This window comes from Neofelis nebulosa, chromosome 14 (assembly GCF_028018385.1).
Source record: "Neofelis nebulosa isolate mNeoNeb1 chromosome 14, mNeoNeb1.pri, whole genome shotgun sequence".
Lineage (NCBI taxonomy): Eukaryota > Metazoa > Chordata > Mammalia > Carnivora > Felidae > Neofelis > Neofelis nebulosa.
The window spans coordinates 78,084,332-78,105,096 of record NC_080795.1 but is presented as its reverse complement, the minus strand read 5'-3'; the positions used below and the strand labels follow the sequence as shown (position 1 = coordinate 78,105,096).

Genomic DNA, 20,765 nt, shown 5'->3' with positions numbered 1-20,765 from the left:
CCTGGTGACACCAAATGGTGGCATCTCCCAGTCAGCTAGGGATCCCAAGGGTCAACAGTCGACACACTGACACCATTCTGCACCCACAGAGCCATTCTGTCACTTTAGCACAGTATTCGATGAATTACATGAGATAGTCAACATTTTATTGTAAAATATGCTTTGTGTTAGATGATCTTGCCCAACTTTAGGCTCAGGTAAGTGTTCTGAGCACATTTAAGGTAGGCTAGGCTAAGGTCTGATGTTCAGTAGGTTAGGTGTACATGCATTTTTGACTTAGGATATTTCCAATTTACCACGGGTTTGTTGGGACAAAACATCATCATAAGTCAAGGAAGATCTATATTATTCTTCCAAGATCTTGCACCTGTAAATTAATCTTTCTAAGTTATTGGTTTTTATTCTTTAATTATAGCATACTACTACTAAATTCCTTAAACTCTTACTATCAGATTAGCAGAAGATAAAAAATGATACTACATTGATTCAGCCTTATATTTTACACAGCACTTTCACTTTCTTTATCTCATTTTATGGCACTTTTTTTTAGTGTTTATTTGTTTTTGAGAGAGAGAGAGACAGAGCACATGTGGGGGAGGAGCAGAGAGAGAGGGAGACACAGAATCTGAAGCAGGCTCCAGGCTCTGAGCTGTCAGCACAAAGCCAGACACGTGGCTCAAACTCACAAACCGTGAGATCATGACCTGATCCAAATTCAGACCTTAACTGACTGAACCACCCAGGCATTGATGGCATTTTTTTAAACTTACATTTTCCTGAGTTTTAATTTAGATGCTTTTCAAAATTCTTTGAATACAGGGGCGTCTGGGTGGCGCAGTCGGTTAAGCATCCGACTCCAGCCAGGTCACGATCTCGCGGTCCGTGAGTTCGAGCCCCGCGTCAGGCTCTGGGCTGATGGCTCGGAGCCTGGAGCCTGTTTCCGATTCTGTGTCTCCCTCTCTCTCTGCCCCTCCCCCGTTCATGCTCTGTCTCTCTCTGTCCCAAAAATAAATTAAAAAAAAAAAAATTCTTTGAATACAATTAAAATCCTTTAAAACCAATATGTTCAAGAAAAGGCTAATGTATATGATATAAAATAAAACATAAATCAGTAAAGAAAACATAGACACAAAATTAATTCTACCAGATAGATAGATAATTTACCCATTAGATTTGCACCCAATTAGAATGCTACTTGGAAAGATAGTTAAAACTTACCAATAACCAAAGGAAGTAAAATTTATAGCAATGGACATTTCAAAACCTAAAACTAACCTAGTTAAAAAAATGTGACTGTGCTATTAATGAGAGTAATGAAATGTCAAATAAGTGTGCTGAATAAAGGAAAGAATGAATGACTCCAGAAAAACTGCCGACAGGATTTTAACACTTGATGAAAGAAGTCTGGTAAGATGACATGAAATAGGAAATAAAGTATAAGAAACAAGTATAATCGTGGAAGTATGCACCCCTTTTATCTTTGTTTCTTCCAGCTTAACCTAAGGGAATATTATAGATGCGGGAAATGGTGCACGTATTAATATGCTGGAGGGGAAGCAAAATTTTACTTCTGCCCTCTCAGGCTTTTTCTGCTGGCCTCGAAAATTAACCGGAAATAAGACAGGGCAACAGGATAACAGGAGAACAACACACACGTTTCTAGAAGTTGTACATGGCCCAGAGCCCTCATAAGGAAAAAAGGAAGACCCAAAGACATGGTGAAGCCTCTGGACTCAAGTTGCACAAAGAGAGGCGATTGTGGAAAATCTACTAGCCACTGTGGGGAGGCTGCAGGGAGATAAGAATTACTTTAGCAAGGTCTGTTTGTATAGAATTCTCTTGGTCTCAACTTCTCATCCTAGGTGATAGGAAGGTGGCCTTCCTACTGCTGTGGGGAGGGCATCATTCAGGAGAAGTTTCACCTCCTGTTTCCAGGAAGAACAGGGAGATTGGAATGTGCTTGTCACAACTGCTGTTTGTCAAAAAAACCCGTATGCAAAAGTGGCATATTGTGGAATGGCATGTCCTGCCACCTTCAATACTTACCAGAGCATTACCTGTAGGTGGCAAACAGGAAACAGTTCGAAATCCTTGCTCAGGAATATTGTATTTATTGCAGTATACCCTCAATCAATACCCAAGCAATATTCCTTGCTCAGGAATATTGTATCGTAATAGTCACAAAAGATGATAAGAGAATAATATGAACAGCTCTGTTCCCACAAATTTGATAAATTAGAAGAAATGGACTACTACCTTGAGAGACTTGAACTACCCAAACTTGTACAAAGAGAAAAACAATCTAAATTCACCTGTACTTATTAAATTGAAAAAAAAAATTTTTAAGTCATCTGAAAAAGAACACATCCAGTCCAGATAGTCTCACTGATGAATCCTAGCAAATATTTACTGAAGAAATGATGCCTGTTCTCAATAATCTATTCCAGAAAACAGGGGTAGAAGGAGCACTTCTTTTTAAATTTTTTTAATGTTTATTTATTTTTGAGAGAGAGAGAGACAGAGCACAAGTGGGGGAGGGGCAGAGACAGGGGGAGAATCTGAAGTGGGCTCCAGGCTCTGAGCTGTCAGCACAGAGCCTGACACGGGGCTCAAACTCCAGAACGATGAGATCATGACCTGAGCCGAATTCAGATGCTTCACTGACTGAGCCACCCAGGCGCCCCATAAAGGAACACTTCTTCTTTTTCTTTTTTAATTTTTTTAAATCTTCATTTATTTTTGAAAGAGAGAGAGACAGAGCACAAGCAGAGGAGGAACAGAGAGAGAGGGAGACACAGAATTGGAAGCAGGCTCCAGGCTCTGAGCTGTCAACACAGAGCAGGATGTGAGGCTCGAACTCACAAACCGTGAGAGCATGACCTGAGCCAAAGTCAGATGCTTAACCGACTGAGCCACCCAGGCACCAAGGAACCCTTCTTGATTCATTTAATGTGACTATGATTATCTGAATACCAAGTGCTACAACCACATGAAGACTTTACAAGGGAAAGAAACTATAATCACATCTCTCATGGACATAAACAAACAAAAATCCTCAACAAAATATTAGCAATATCAATCCAACAAAGTTTTAGGACTCACGCCGCTGTACAATTGACACTGTACAAATTCACAGTATTCCAGACAATGTAGTATTGGTGAAGGAATGGATGCCTAGACCAGTGGACTGAAATATCGAACTCAGAAGTGTACCCCCTGAATTTTCGTGATGATCCAGCCCAAAAATAGCCCACCAAAATTTAACAAAGGCACCAGGACAAACTCAATGGACAAAGAATAGCAAAGATGCTGCAACAATTGAACATCCATCTACAAACAGAAGAAAAAAGAATAGAACAAGACCTTGCACCTTATATAAGAATTAACTGAATGCATCACAGGCTGAAATATAAAAGGACTATATGCAGTGTGCGAACTTGGATCTAGAGAAAGTCATGACCTTGTAGACAGAACTACAGAAACAATGATGCTTAACTAGGGTTAATAGTTAATTATTCAGTGTACTTGTTTTATTTCTTTCCACATGTGTGCATCTTGCAGATTTTCTGTGACGAGTTTCTTATTTTTATAAGGGGGGAATTACGCTAGACCTTCAAAGGCATAGAGTAAAATTCATTAATTGCAACAGGCATGAAGATCCTTGGAACAGCTGGGTTGTTGCTGCCTGAGGGCGACAGAGGATCACCTTCCCCTCAACCTCGAGCTGCTGTGATCCTTTCCTCCTTCTCTTTTAGGGCTTTTTGCCAAGAAATGGAGGCCGGAGGCCAGTGAAAGCGGTGCTGTACCGAACTGCACATCCTTCGTTCGTAAAAGCCACGATCCGATAGGGGGAAAAATAGAATCCGCTTTTTCTTTGTACTCTGGAAATGAATCAAAGGCTTGCAGCCCCCCTCCCCCGCCAAGGAACCTCTATTTCACAACATCAAAAGGCTGGTTCTTAGGAAGAACAGGGAGTCTGTGGCAGCGTCACGTGCTTCAGCTCAGTCTTCCACGAGGGAGCCCAGGACAGCTCACGTTCCCTGGGCATAGGGAGGACAAAGGGGATCCCTCACAAAGAATTGCAATTCATCTTTGGTTCTGACAGCTCTGGTGGCTCCTTGTTAGTCTGGCTCCAAAGGACTGGTTGGTCTAATTTGGGTAACTTGAAATTAGCCTGGGGCTAAAGGTCCTGGGGAGTGGGGAGCTTTTGTGAAAGACACAAGCATCGCCCTGGCTACCATTGCCTGGGGGCCGAATCAGCACTGGTGCAGCAACCTAACCAAGGCAGGAGAGGTAAGGCTAGTGAATTAAGCATCCTTAAGGGCTTTGAAAAACTACCAAAACCAAGCTCTTGCTCAGGAAAGACCTCAGAAGACCCGAGACTGTCACCTCCTGATGGCCTTGAGGCTCCGTGAAAGCTGCACTAGAAGGCTGAACTGTTGGGGGAGGTCATGGAGAGGCTTCAGGGTGAATGGATAGGTGCCCCCAGCAATGGGAAGCTCCCCCCTTATCCTTGGAGCATGCACTCTGACCTCATCCTGTTCCCACGGTGGGAGCCATTTCTAAGGGCGCAGCCCTGAGAGGCTCCTGGCAGTGATTTCGCCTCCTAAGGCCTCTCTGGAAATTCTGAAGATCCCACGGGCAGGTGGGAGACTCCCAGTCCTTAGGCCAAGACAAGCCTCTGGAGTAAGTCCCCCTGCTTCTTCAGTGTGTCCTCCCCACCCCCCTACCCCCTCTGCCTTCTGGAGTGCCTGCCCCTTCCTTCCTCTCTCCCTGGCCTTCCAGCACCAGCCCCTTGGGATTTCCCTGGAAGCTACCAAGGATGTCAGGGCCAACAATGGGGCAGTCAGCCAGGCGGCTCGGGCCTGGACCCTGGGACAGGGGCATCCTGGGGACCCCGGCTTGGTCACCAGCTCTGTGCGCAGAGTGGTGGCCCGTGTGTCTGATGCTCAGGGACCAGGGACACTCCACGGAAGCGGGGATGCAGGGCAGGCAGTGGGGATGGAGGTGGGGGTGGGGCTGCCCTTGGGCGAAGCCAGGAGGGTGCAGGCTGCCTGAATTAAGGCCCGGACACTATCCAGAGTCTGATGGGGATGCTAAGGGGTAGAATCTCTGGGAAAGCAAGAGAGAAGGAGGGTATACTGCTGATGGGGAGCAAAGCCAGGGGAGCGCCTATGCCATTGGACCGCTAATAGAAAGGACAGCAAAAGCAGAGCAATGGCAACCCCAGCCAACAGGACCCCCCCCCCCCCATTCTGGAAATGTTGATTGTGAGAGAATATGCACCTGCGGAGGTAATTGATTTAGCTGCCAAGTTCAGGCCCGGAAACCAGGCATGGTTGGCACAGAGATGGGAAAGGGGTGCTGACATTTCCCTGTCTGGGCAGGAGGCAGAGAAAATGAGCAAGGTCACCAGACACCTTGCCCTCTGGCAGTGTATGCGTGCATCTCAGAGGTTCCTGAATCTACCCTTTTATAGAGTGAATTATTCTAGCCTGCAGGGAGGCTGGAGCCAATGAGGGGGGCCTGTCTGGGCTCATGGGACCCTGGAAATCCATCGAGGAGGCACAACAGATACTGAGTGAGTTGGGATTAAGACAGGCCATCTATACCCCTGTCTTTGAGGGCCCTGGTCAGGCCAGATTCACTTGAGGAATAAAAGCTAAGATGCTCCAGTCTGCCTCTAGTACCTGATATGGGATGTGGAAATTCATGCTGGTTCCAGCTGTGGGGCAAGACATTTATGATGTTGGGCAATCCATTGCTGGTCTGGGGAAACTGACAAATCCCAGGTATGGACTGTGGGAAAGACCTGAGAGAGAGAGAGAGAGAATGGGAAAGACCTGAGAGAGAGAGAGAGAGAGAGAGAGAGAGAGAGAGAGGAGATTTTCAATATCCAAAAGGCTATTCCAATCTGCTATAAATTGTGCGGTAAAAGTCACCTGGAAGCAAATGCGGTTTGACCTCACTGCTGCAGGGACCCCACCTGGAAAGACAGAATGGCAGCCCAGTGTTGTGTTTGTTGGTTGGCCTGTGGAAGGCCTTCAAATCTGAACAACGGTGGTTTCGACCTCCCCCACCTGTGCCTACCAGCCCTGAGGCCACCTGCTCCAGCAGGGGCCAGCAGGGGACCTAAGAGATACTCCCCAGATACTCCCCTGTTCTGGATTCATGCCTTCCACTCCCTGGTAGAGGACACAGGCCAAGACTGCGTCCAGGAGAGGGCCTTTGGAGGCCATCAGAGCCCTCATCTTGAGCTCACTGTTCACTGGTCCCCACAAATAAACAAAGTGTGACTGCTCTGGTGGATATTGGGCTGAATGTCCTCTAATCCATGGTAACCCTCAGATGTTTTCTGGACCCTTTAGTGCCTTTGATGGTTATGGGGGGTTGACAGTTATGGTCCTTTTGACAATGCCCCCCACCCCCCATTGAGAATAGGAGAATATTATCTCTCCAATACCAGAGAGTGTACCTGGCAATGATATCCTATAAGGTCAGACTTTGCAAACCTCCATCAGTGAATTCTGCCTCCCGTTAGACAAATCAGACCAATGCTGAGAGGGAAAGCCAACTGGTAACCAGTAAGTCTTCCACTCCCACCAAGGGTGGTGACTACCTAGGGGACATAAGGAAATGAGAGGAACTATCTGAGAACCTCACCCAGTGGGTACTGCACACCCTGTCACAGCACTGTCAACAGCCTGGTGTGAAGTGAAGAAAAACAGCCTAAAAGATGTGTGCGACACCATCAAGTACCAACACACAGTTCCCGAAGAAGAGAGAGAGAAGGAGATGGAAAAAAAATATTTGAAGAAACAATAGCTGAAAAAGTCCCAAATTAGATGAAAACATTAGCCTCCTACTTATACAATAAGCTGAACAAATTGCAAGTAGGATAAATTTAAAGAAGCCCACACCAAAGCACAGCATAATTAAATTCCTGATTGTGAAGACAAAGACCCTTGAAAGCAGCAAGAAAGAAGCAACTCATAAAGAACAAGGAATCATCAAGATTAACAAACAATTTCTCATCAGAAATCTTGGAGGCCAGAAGGCAGTTGGACAACTTACTCAAACTGCCGAAAGAAAAATAGCTGACAACCAAAGAATTCTATATCACACAAAGCTATCTTCAAAATGGGAGAAATTAAGACGTTCTCAGATAAAGAGTGACATTTTGTTGCTATCTGATCTGCTCTGTAACAAATGCTCAAGGGAGTTTTGCAGACTGGAAAGAAAGGACACTAAGTTGTAACTCAAACTCACATGAAAAACGAACAGTGGGAAATATAACTAGACAGGCAAATATTTAAACAGAAGTACAAATTTATGTTTTAAAAATTCTCTCAATACTTCAGGATTTCAACTCTCGTGCTCATTTTATTTCCGATTCATTACAGGTTCCGAATATTATGGATCCTCGTGTTAATCCTAATTAGAGCCCTCCTATGAATCCTGTGTTCCAGGTAATTTTAATGATCCATTTCCTTTATAAATTTTTGACAGTCTTGTTTCTCATTGTTCATTACTTTGCTGTAGCTAGGGTGAATCTAATGGGCTCATTTGGAAAGTATTACTGCGTCGTTAGCTCAAGGATAATGCTGAGGTCCTTGTGTACTTTTCAATTTTATCTGCATATTTAGGAATATCGCCAGTGATCCTATGTGTGGATGTGACGCTAAAAAGTGGATTTGAAAATAAATATTAAAAGGGAAAAAAGAAAATAAATATTTTAGGTGATTTTTAAATTAAAGTATAATTGACCTACAATATCCTATTGGTTTCAGGTGTATATCAGAATGCTGTGATATTTTTACATGGTACAAAATGATCCCCATGATAAGTCTGCTTACCTTCTGTCACCATATAAAGTTATTACAGTGTTATTGACTATATACCTTATACTTTATATTATATCACCATGAGTTATTTATTTTATTACTGGGGGTTTGTATCTCTTTAGTCCCCTTCACCTGTTTCATCTGCCCCCTCAACTCATTTACCCCCTCTGGTAACTAACAGTTTGTTTTCTGTATCTATAAGTCTGTTTCTGTTTTGTTTTCTTTGTCCATTTGTTTGTTTGTTTGTTTGCTGTTAGATTCCACATGTAAGTGAAATCATACAGTATTTGTCTTTCTCTGTCTAACTGATTTCACGTACTATACTAACTTCTAGGCCCATCCATGTTTTTGCAAATGGCAAGATTTCATTATTATTATGGCTGATAATATTCCATTCATCATCTTCTTTATTGATTCATGTATCGGTGGACACTTAGGTCGCTTCCATATTTTGGCTATTGTAAAAAAAAATGCTGCAGTGAACATAGGAGTGCACCTATGTCTTTGAATCGGTGTATTCATTTTCTTCGGACAAATGCCTAGAAGTGAAATGGTTGTATTGTATAGTAGTTCTATTTTTAATTTTTTGAGGAACCTTCATGCTGGCTGCACCAGTTTGCATGCACACCAACAGTGCACAGAGGTACCTTTTCTCCACATTCCCACCAACACTTGTTGTTTCTTGTATTTTTGGTTGTAGCCATTCTGACAGGTGTGAGGTGACATCTCATTGTGGTTTTGATTTTCATTTCCCTGATGATGAGTGATGTCGAGCATCTTTTCTTGTGGCTGTGGGCCGTCTCCATTTCTTCTTTTGAAAAATATCCATTTATGTCATCTGCTCATATTTTAACTCGATTTTTCTTTTGGTGTTGAGTTGTACCAGTTGTTCACATATTTTGGATGCTAACCTTTTATCAGATATGTCATCTGCAAATATCTTCTATTCAGCAGGTTGTACTTTCGTTGTATTGATTATTTACTGTGCAAAGCTTTTTATTTTGATGTAGGTCACTTGTTTATATTTTTGTTTTCTTTCCCTGAGGAAACATATCTAGAAAAATGTTGCTACAGCTGATAGAGAGATACAGAGAAATTACTGCTTGAGCTCTCTTCCAGGATTTTTACGGTTTCAGGTCTCACATCTAGGCCCTTAATCCATTTGAGTGTATTTCTGCATATGGTGTGAGAAAGTGTTCTAATTTCATTCTTTTGCACGTAACTGTCCAGTTTTCCCAATACCATTTCTGCAGGTCTGCTTTGGCACGAGACACGGATCCAAGGTCTGGCTGTGGGGGTGTGTCCTCAGGAGAACATGAGGGCATGTTGTTAGTCAGTTAGGTGGTGAATGTTGGCACTGAGCTGGTTCCTGAAGGTGTCCATGTATATAGTCTGGGGGGAGGGGAGTGGAAATGCTGCCTGTCAGCTCTTTTTCTCTTAGAGAATTGTCCCAAAGATCCCTGACCCTCTAGCACAAGCTCTCAGATTACTGAATGAATCTCCTTTCCATATACCTCAGGTGTTTTTCGAGCTGTTGTTTCTCTGCTGTGTCTCAGCAGGGCTGTTGTGTGTGTGTGTGTGTGTGTGTGTGTGTGTGTGTGTGTGTGTGCTTCTCTTTAAAGGTGGGCTTCAGTTTTCTTTTTTTTTAATATGAAATTTATTGTCAGATTGGTTTCTATACAACACCCAGTGCTCATCCCAACAGGTGCCCTCCTCAATGCCCATCACCCATTTTCCCCTCCCTCCCACCCTCCATTAACCCTCAGTTTATTCTTAGGATTTAAGAGTCTCTTATGGTTTGCCTTCCTCCCTCTCTAACTTTTTTTTCCCTTCCCCTCCCCCATGGTCTTCTGTTAAGTTTCTCAGGATCCACATAAGAGTGAAACCATATGGTATCTGTCTTTCTCTGTATGGCTTATTTCACTTAGCATCACACTCTCCAGTTCCATCCACGTTGCTACAAAAGGCCATATTTCATTCTTTCTCATTGCCACGTAGTATTCCATTGTGTATGTAAACCACAATTTCTTTATCCATTCACCAGATGAATGGGCTTCAGTTTTCTATCACCCCCCAGCTCTTCCAGAAGTGAGCCCCCTGATTTTTAAAGTTCCAGGTGGTAAGCCTCAATGATTGTGAGAACTTGAGAAATTAGACCCCTCTGGTTTTCCAACCCAGATGTTATAGGGATTTGTCTTCCCCACACAGGTCCCTTCATGCCTGGGGTACCTGGTGCAGGGTATGTTTCTCTCATCTCTCTGCACCTGCACCATCCCTCTGTCCCACAGACAGTCCCACTAGTCAGTTTAGCTCCCAACTGCATCTCTGACCTCCCTTCACTCTTTGATGTGGATTCTTCTCTACATTTAGCTCTGGAGAGTTTGTTCTTCTAACCCTTGGGTCACTTTCTGGGTTATTGACGCTAACGTGAGTGTTACCTATTGTATCTGTGGGATGAGGTGAACTCAAGGTGTACTCTGCTCTCTTCCCTGGAGGTCTTCTCTACCTTTTTTTTTTATTGGTTTGTCAATATCCTTTTTTTAAGTTTATTTTTTATTTTTTAAAATTTACATCCAAATTAGCATCTAGTGCAACAATGATTTCAGGAGTAGATTCCTTAGTGCCCCCTACCCATTTAGCCCCTCTCCCCTCCCACAACCGCTCCAGGAACCCTCAGTTTGTTCTCCATATTTAAGAGTCTCTTCTGTCTTGTCCCCCTCCCTGTTTTTATATTATTTTTGTTTCCCTTCCCTCATGTTCATCTGTTTTGTCTCTTAAAGTCCTCATATGAGTGAAGTCATGATTTTGTCTTTCTCTGACTAATTTCACTTAGCATAATACCCTCCAGTTCTATCCACGTAGTTGCAAATGGCAAGATTTCATTCTTTTTGATGGCCGAGTAATACTCCATCCCGTGTGTGTGTGTGTGTGTGTGTGTATATATATATATATATATATATATATATACCACATTTTCTTTATCCAATCATCCATCGATGGACATTTGGGCTCTTTCCATACATTGGGTATTGTTGATAGTGCTGCTATAAACATGGGGGTGCATGTGTCCCTTCAAAACAGCACACCTGTATCCCTTGGATAAACATATACCTAGTAGTGCAATTGCTGGGTCGTAGGGTAGTTCTATTTTTAGTTTTTTCAGGAACCTCCATACTGTTTTCCAGAGTGGCTGCACCAGATTTCATTCGCACCAACAATGCAAAAGAGATCCTCTTTCTCCGCATCCTCGCCAACATCTGCTGTTGCCTGAGTTGTTAATGTTAGCCATTCTGACAGGTGTGAGGTGGTATCTCCTGGTAGTTTTGGCTTGTATTTCCCTGATGAGGAGTGATGTTGAGCATTTTTTCATGTGTCGGTTGGTCATCTGGATGTCTTCTTTGGAGAAGTGTCTATTCATGTCTTTTGCCCATTTCTTCACTGGATTATTTGTTTTTTGGGTGTTGAGTTTGATAAGTTCTTTATAGATTTTGGATACTAACCCTTTATCTTATATGTCATTTGCAAATATCTTCTCCCATTCAGTCATTTGCCTTTTAGTTTTGCTGATTGTTTCCTTCTCTGTGCAGAAGCTTATTATGATGAGGTCCCAATACTTCATTTTTGTTTTTGTTTCCCTTGCCTCCAGAGACATGTTGAGTAAGAAGTTGCTGTGGCCAAGATCAAAGAGGTTTTTGCCTGCATTTTCCTCGAGGATTTTGATGGCTCCGTGTCTTACATTGAGGTCTTTCATCCATTTTCAGTTTATTTTTGTTTATGGTGTAAGAAAGTGGTCCAGGTTCATTCTTCTGCATGTCGCTGCCTGGTTTTCCCAGCACCACTTGCTGAAGAGACTGTCTTTATTCCATTGGATATTCTTCCCTGCTTTATCAAAGATTAGTTGGCCATATGTTTGTGAGTCCATTTCTGGGTTCTCTATTCTGTTCCATTGATCTGAGTGTCTGTTGATTTATATATTGATTTGTTGAATTATATATTTGGGTGCTCTCACATTTGGCGCATAAATGTTTACAATTGTTAGGTCTTCTTTGTAGATAGACCCTTTGATTATGATATAATGCCCTTCTGCATCTCTTGATACAGTCTTTATTTTAAAGTCTAGATTGTCTGATATAAGGATGGCTACTCCGGCTTCTTTTGTTGACCATTAGCATGATAGATGGTTCTCCATCCCCTTATTTTCAGTCTGAAGGTGTCTTTAGGTCTGAAGTGGGTCTATTGTAAACAGCATATAGATGGATCTTGTTTTCATATCCATTCTGTAACACTATGTCTTTTGATTGGAGCATTGAGTCCATTGACGTTTAGAGTGAGTACTGAAAGATATGAATTTATTGCCATTATGATGCTTATAGAGTTGGAGTTTCTAGTGGTATTCTCTGGTCCTTTCTAATCTTTGTTGCTTTTGATTATATATATATATATATATATAGATATATAGATATATATATATCTATATATATATAGATATCTATATATATATTTTTTTTTCTTCATCTTTTCTCCCCTCAGAGAGTCCCCCTTAAAATTTCTTGCAGGGCTGGTTTAGTAGTCACAAACTCCTTTAATTTTTGTTTCTCTGGGAACCCTTTTATCTCTCCTTCTATTTTGAATGACAGCCTTGCTGGATGAAGAATTCTTGGCTGCATATTTTTCTGATTCAGCACACTGAATATATCCCGCCACTCCTTTCTGGCCTGCCAAGTTTCTGTGGATAGGTCTGCTGCAAACCTGATCTGTCTTCTCTTGTAGGTTAGGGATTTTTTTTTTTCCTTTGCTGCTTTCCTGATTCTCTCCTTGCCTGAGTATTTTGTGAATTTGACTATGATATGCCTTGTTGATGGTCGGTTTTTGTTGAATCTGATGGGGGTCCTCTGTGCTTCCTGGATTTTGATGTCTGTGTCTTTCCCCAGGTTAGGAAAGTTTTCCCCTATGATTTGCTCACATATCCCTTCTACCCCCATTTCTCTCTCTTCCTCTTCCGGGACCCCCATGATTCTGATGTTGTGCCTTTTTAATGAGTCACTGATTTCTCTGATTCTTAAATCATGCTCTTTTGCCTTAATCTCCCTCTTTTTTTCTGCTTCATTATTCTCTATAAGTTTGTCCTCTGTATCGCTGAGTCTCTGTTCTGCCTCATCCATCCTTGCCACTGCTGCATCCATCCATGATTACAGTTCAGTTATAGCATTTTTTATTTCATTCTGGCTATTTTTTACTTCTTTTATCTCTGCAGAAAGGGATTCTAATCTATTTTTGACTCCAGCTAGTATTCTTATTACCGTGATTCTAAATTCTGGTTCAGACATATTGCTTGTATCTGTGTTGGTTAAATCCCTGGCTGTCGTTTCTTTGTGCTCTTTCTTTTGGGGTGAATTCCTTCAGTTTGTCATTTTGAAGGGAGAAAAGGAATTAATGAGGTAGAAAAAATAAATTAAAAAAATTAAAATTAAAAATTAAAAACACAGAGACAGAAAAATCAAATAGATGATGCTAGGTCCTAGGTGTATTTTGGTCTGGGTGTTGAAAGTGGTTTGACAGATTAGAGAAAAAAAAGGAGGGGGAGGAAGAAAAAAAAGAAAAGAAAGAAAAAGAAAAAAAAGGAAATTGTTTGAGAATTTGAAAAAATGAATACACTGAAGTAGACTAAAATGAGATGATGGGGGTAAAACAGAACTTGAAAAAATATACACAAGAGTAAAGACTATAGTAGAAAAAAATTAAAGAAAAATATTTTTAATAAAAATTAAAAATAAATATGAATTTTTTCATTTTCTGTATTCAAGAAAAAAGAAACAAAAAAGAGAAAAAAAAGATTTTAAAAAAAGAAAAAGAAAGAAAAGAAAGGATGGGGCACCTGGGTGGCTCGGTCGGTTAAGCGTCCGACTTTGGCTCAGGTCATGATCTCACTGTCCGTGGGTTCAAGCCCCGCATCGGGCTCTGTGCTGACAGCTTGGAGCCTGGAGCCTGTTTCCGATTCTGTGTCTCCCTCTGTCTGTGACCCTCCCCCATTCATGCTCTGTCTCTCTCTGTCTCAAAAATAAATAAACGTTAAAAAAAATTTTTTTTAAAAGAAAAGAAAGGAAATTGTTTGAAAATTTGAAAAAGTGAATACACTGTAGTAGACTAAAATAAAATGATGGAAGTAAAATAGAATTTGAAAAAATTTACATAAAAGCAAAAAATATATTTACAAAATTAAATACAAATATTTTTAATGTAAATTGAAAGTAAAAGTGAAGTTTTTCTTTCTGCATTCAAGAAAAAGAAAAAAAACGAAAAAGAGAAAAAAGAAAAAGAAAAAAGGAAATTGTTTGAAAATTTGAAAAGGTGAATACAATGAGGTAGACTAAAATAAAATGATGGAAGTAAAATAGAATTTAAAAAATTTACATAAAATAAAAAATATAGTAATAAAAATTAAATAAAAATATTTTTAATAAAAATGATTTTTTTCTCTTTCTGTATCCAAGAAAAAGAATAGTGTAAAATAGAAAAAATAGAAAAAAAAAGAAAATTGAATAGATAGACCTGCTAACAGATTGAAATAGGACTGAAATTACTTTGTTTTCCCCTAGAGGTCAGTCCATGTAGCTCTTTATAGTCCATAAAGTAAGCAGGCAGTAAGACTTGTGTTACTGAAGAGCAAGGTTGGCCCAGTTGGGCGGGTCTCAGTGTATCAGCTCTGCTCTCCACTAGATGGCGCTGCTAGCCTCCTGGGGTGGATGGATTGTTGCAGTGCTGGTAGGTGCGTGTGTGCATGCGTGGGAGCAGTGAAAATGGTGCCACCCAGCTGCCCAGTCTGTTCTCCCTTATCAGCAATTGCGCACCCGCCCTCTGTCTTCAGCTCTTGTCCACTCCCCACTTTTTCACTGTCCATGACCAGGCCCCGGGTAGTACCTCTCTCCCAAGTTTTGTCTCAGATGCGGCTGTTTTCCCCGGCCCCTTACTTCCGAAGGACTGTAGCTTTGACCCAGTCTGCCCCTCTGCAGGAGGGTCTCACCCAGCAATGGCTCAATGAGCAATGGCCGAATATCGGCTGCACCCAGGTATGCCCGCTGGACCCTGCTGCTGCCAGTGCCCCGAGACTGCGGCCAGGTACCACCCGCCCCACAAAAAGTTCCCAACATAGTGTAGCAGCAGCTTTTCAGGGATTATGGAAAATCACAACACACATCTGGCACCAGGCTTCACCCTCAACGACCTTGTTCCAGCACCAGCGAATGTGGCCGCCTTCCAGGGTCTGCTGGGACCAGGTGGTGTCAACAGTCTCTACCAAATGTCCTTCCAGCAGTGGAGCCACTTTTCCCCGTGTTGCCCAAGAACCTCCCAGACACCACTCTACTTGGGGATTTGCTCTTCCCACGAGAGCACCACCAGGTATCGAGCTGCAGAGTTGAAGCCTATGCACTCCCTTTGTTTACAGTCTTAATGGAATTTAAGCCCTCTCCTTTCTCCTTTCTCCTTTCTCCCTTTTTAGTTTAGTCCCTGCGGTGGTTTCCAATTTTCCACTGTCTCTCCAGCTGCTTTTGGGGAGGGGTGCTTTTCCCGTATTCTCCCCCACTTCCCAGTCTCCATCCTCTCTCCACCTGCAAAAGCGGTTCCCTACCTCTTGCAGCTTTTTGCTTCCCAAGTTCAGCTCTCTGCTCTGTGTACCTGCTGAATTCTGTGGTTCAGGTTGTGCAGATTGTTGTGTTAATCCTCCAATCAGTTTTCTAGGTGTGTAGGATGGTTTTGTGTTGGTCTGGCTGTATTTCATGCATGTGAGACACACAAAAAACTTCCATGCTGTTCTGCCATCTTGGCTCCTCTCTCTCTACCCATTTTTAAAATCAGGTTGCTTGTTGTTTTGAGATTAAGTTGTGTATGTTCTTTATATATGTTGGATATTAAACCCTTACCAGATGTATGATTTGCAAATATTTTCTCCCATCAGTAGGTTTCCTTTTTCTTTTTTTTGATAGTTTCCTTCACTGTGAGCAAGGTTTTTTTTTTAATTTTTTAATCTTTATTTATTTTTGAGAGAGAGACAGCATGTGAGCAGGGGAGGAGCAGAGAGAGAGGGAGACACAGAATCCGAAGCAGACTCCAGGCTCTGAGCTGTCAGCACAGAGCCTGACTTGGTGCTCAAACTCAAGAACTGTGAGATCATGACCTGAGCCGAAGTCGGGCACTCAACCGACTGAGCCACCCAGGCGCCCCACTGTGAAAAAGGTTTTTTAATTTAATATTATCCAGTATGTTTATTTGAGGGTTTTTTTTCTGCCTTTACCTAAGGAGTCTGGTCCAAAAAAATTGAAGAGTGATGTCAAAGAGATTACTATCTGTGTTTTCTTCTAGGAGTTTTATGGTTTCAGGTCTTACATTCAAGTCTTTATTTTGGATTTATTGTTGTATAACGTGTAAAATAACAGTTTAGTTTCTTTCTTTTGCCTGTTTTGGGTGAATTTTCAGTGAGTCATTGGGAACTTCTCCTAATCCCTGCCACCCTGGCACACAAAACGTGCAGGCTAATAATTGGGAAATCTCCATTTACAGTAGGATATTGACAGGCTGGATTACAGGCTGAGAAAGGTTAATAAAGTGGAGTGTGTTTGGAAACTATCTCTCAAGAGGAATAGAGGAGACTGATAACATTAATCTTAGAAAAGAAGAGATTAAAATAGTGCTTTTCAAAAATGCTTTTAAATTACTAGAAGACTTTGATTTTGTGACAATTAAAATCCTAAATCACAAAGCTGATAAAAAGGAGAGCTTCTGTGGTTGAAGTGAGGTCAAAACCTTGAGGCTAGTTCCTGGAGCTTAACTCAGCTTCTTTATCTTGGGATCTTTCCTGGGGTTATAGAAAAGCACTTTTTGAAGACAATAGTCTTAGGTGCTCAACTATGTGATACTTCAAATTTCATCATAAGGAATAAATAAAAATAAATTCTACTGACCTAAAAGAGAGCTTCAAGACTATTTTTTTTAAATTTTTTTTTTCAACGTTTATTTATTTTTGAGACAGAGAGAGACAGAGCATGAACAGGGGAGGGGCAGAGACAAAGGGAGACACAGAATCTGAAACAGGCTACAGGCTCTGAGCGGTCAGCACAGAGCCCGACGCGGGGCTCGAACTCACGGGCCGTGAGATCATGACCTGAGCCGACAAGACTATTTTTTAAATGGATAACTGTCTTATAGTAGAATGCATGGCATAGTGTGTGATAATTATTTTAATAATAATACCTATTTCTCTCAGTTATTGGATGATTATCATAGTTACGAATAAGGACTTAGACACCAGAATTCTAACTCTCCCATTTACTAACTGTTTTACCTTGGGCAAGTAACTTAAACTATCTATGATTGAGTTTCCTTATCTGTGAAATGGGCAAATAATTTACCTTTCTCATAAGTTTTATGTCAGATGTTTAAATAATTTAATATCTGTGATGCATTTACAATGGTACCTGACACTTAGACACTACTAATTATGGAGTGTATGTGTATATATATATACATACACACACACACACACACACACACATACACACATACTACTAATTATGAGATATGTGTATATATACACATACTACTAATTGTGGGATATAAATATGTGTGTGTGTGTCTGTGTGTGTGTGTGTGTGTGTATAACAAGTCAATGCACAAGTAAATAAATCTATGGGCAAATATTTACAGAAGTTGTGTAAAAGTTAATTATTTATAAAATTAAAACCACAGAGGTTTAATGACAAAGGAGAGTTTAAAACATCCCTGTTATAGCTAAGGAAGTAAAGTCTAACATTGTATGTGATAATGAATTTGTGATTTTTTTTTATCAATGCACTGATATTCATCTCAGTCACTTGACAACAAATAGATAGGTATTTTCTCTTGCATGATTCTTAGATTTAATCCCTTGTGAATGTATTTTGTTCAAATGAACATCCACTGTCAGAGCCCAGATATATGTGGATTATTTCTAGTATACAAACTTTAAAGGAAACCTGTTGTGGTGAGTTCTTTTTTTTTTTTTTTTAATGTTTTTATTTATTTTTGAAGGAGACAGAGAGACAGAGCATGAGTGGGGGAGGAGCAGAGAGAGAGGGAGACACAGAATTAGAAGCAGGCTCCAGGCTCTAGGCTGTCAGCACAGAGCCCGATGCAGGGCTCGAACCCACAAACTGTGAGATCATGACCTGAGCCAAAGCCGGAGGCTCAACCGACTGAGCCACCCAGGCACCCCTGTGAATTCTGAATACTGACACTAGATCTAATATGAGGTTGTATGACAACAAATGTGCAAGTGTCTGAGTAGAAAGGAATAAAATACCAAAATTATGGAGGATGCAGAATAAACCAGAAGATGCTCCCAGCTGGGTCCATGCTAGCAGTCAGATAAATCACTTAAGTTACAGCAACAATCCGGTACGATTAGTGAAATAGGAAGTGAGTTTAGGGTTGAAACATCCTGTGCAGCTAAGTGACTCTCCCCTTGTCTTCCTCCTCCTGATGGGAATGGAAGAAGGGTGTGGCTGAACACAGCAAGCTGGGACCTAGGCAGACATTTTCCCAGGGAGCCTCTTTGACCTGAATCTCACACTAACAATGACAAGGAGTTTGAAGTAGAATTGAAATGATTCATTATTATTCCATAAATCCCCCTTAGACATTGCAACTGGGACGTCAATCCAGTAGAAAGATTCCAGTATTATCAAGGGTGTTCTTTCTATGTTAGAGATCATTTTGAAGAGTTTCTCTAAGTAAATAAAGTTTCTCTGTCATAGGATTTCCTTGCCTACATCTTCTTCTCACATAAAATATTGATACAAAAGAGAGCAAAAATGCTAGGCATTGTATTTTCTGAGTAATAGGTTTCTGCCAAATGGCTTCAGAGGAGGAATCTCCGATTTGCAGAGCTTCCTTGAGGGAATTGCCACTCTCCCCCATCTGAGGTGAAAAAGCAGAAAGTCCTTGTGCTAGGCTTCTAAGATGCCCCTGCTTTTGAGTGTTAGGACAAACCAGCCCATCTGGCTTTCACAGTAGTGTTGCTAAGTGCCGCCATTCAAGCAGATGGATTCTTGGATTAATAAATGGGAAGGACCAGCTGATGTGTTGGCTATGCTTATCAAATATAAGGTGTAAAGAGTTGGAAATAAGTGTTTAACGAGCTTTCTGACCCAATTAGTATCACCTTCAAGGACATAAAAGCTATCAACTGGTTTCAAAGAAATAGAGAACGACTTCCATTCTGTATCAAAAAAGATCAGCAGACTTTGAAGGAGTAAGACAATTATTCCGACTTCTTTTTAAGATGCTATGGTAAGAATAAACACGGGGAGTTGACTAGTGAAAACAAGACAAAAGACACTGTGTCTATAAAGGAGAATGTACCCAGGAGAATGGAAAAAGAGAGCATGGTTTCCATTGATTTATGGTTTGGTTGAATGATCAGTTCATACATTCATTCACTCAGCAAATGATTATTGAGTATGTAGCTCTGGGATTTTCCTTAGTGCATTTTTCTACACTCATCTCCTGGCATTGATACTTGGGTCTCCTTTGCTCTAACTAAACTGAATTAATTACAGTTCCTAGAAATCACTGTGCCGCGGTGTTTCCCATGTAGGTAAGTACGTGTTAGTTGGGAATACTCACTTTCCTACCAAGGACTTTCCTAATCGTTTTCAAAAGACCTCATTCAAATTTTACATCTGTGGCATCACCTAAGACTGCTTAGGGCAGTCGGTGTACCTTTTGCTACAGTCTACAACTTTGCAAATGCCACGATTTTGGAGAACAGAAGAGGAAAGCCATGTGAGTCACCCATGTGCCAACCAAATCCTTACATACATTTGAAGAAAGGAAGAGAGAGAAATCCATGGTGGAAAAACTAATTCTGGAGGGGAAAAAATGAGGGAAGAGCAAGTAACCTTGAAACTCCAGGTGGTGTCCTCCATGATTTTCAGATTTTCAGGAGGATAATGCCTTCATCATAAAGAGAACAGGAATGCCTAACAGTGCAAGTGAACCCTTGGAGAAAAGGAGTGGCTGAGCTAAGAGGAACGTGTTAGGGTCTGGTGGGAGTGGGGTGCGGGGCAGAAGGCAGAGCTGAGTGTGAAGCATTTGAGCTAATAAAGCTGCTAACTACCTACCTGCATCACAGGCAGGTGATTCACGGCCACTCTGCCTTTCAAGGCCATTAATGCCCCGTTTAGAATATCCAGGAGATGGATTACTGTACTAACTTCTTTGCACACTGGATTTACAAGGAGGATTTAGTGGAATATTTCCTCCTCCTATAAATCACACTATGAATATTGATTGTGGTGCCCTCTACTTATCTAAAAGTTTTATGTGAATTATAAAGGGGAAAAAAAAAGCCGTGACTGTTTCAGTGGAAGGATTTCAAGGGGAAGGATCTTGTCGAGAAAACAAATCTGTGGATGGGTTCTAAAATATGCCAGGCCAGTGTTATACAGTGAGGGATGAGTATATAACACAGCGCAGCCGATTGGGACCAATTTATTAGATGCTATACAAGTGCTAAACTGCCTTAAATCAATAGTTTGCAAGGCAGCAGAAGGTTGGGTGTAATAAGTCATCATCTTAATGAAATATAGATTATTCCAAAACTATTAAACAAGCAGTTGGTGTCAGGAAAATTGTTCACTTTTTCAGAGCTAAACAAAACCATCTATTTTAGAGGAGGGAAATCGATAGACATCTGTGGCTTGGCATGGAGTGTGAATATATAAATAAATGTATAGCTAAAAGTATTCATTGACACCTCTTTGGATTCTACTATCTTCATCATTACTTAATTTCTAAACAAATAATTTTATACGAACTGTACTGAAGCAGAGAATAAAAGCAAATGCTTCTCTTTTCCCTAATCTTCACTTTCCTTTCCCTGTTCTT

General features: G+C 41.2%; 1 long non-coding RNA gene across 1 annotated transcript in view; it reads left to right on the top strand.

Annotated features, from left to right (window-relative positions):
• Positions 1–20,765, top strand: part of LOC131494688 (uncharacterized) — a 120,338-nt gene that overhangs the window by 46,866 nt on the left and 52,707 nt on the right. Inside the window, exon 3 of the long non-coding RNA XR_009253557.1 lies at positions 7,404–7,469. This is a non-coding gene — a long non-coding RNA (uncharacterized LOC131494688). The remainder of the gene's footprint in view (positions 1–7,403; positions 7,470–20,765) is intronic.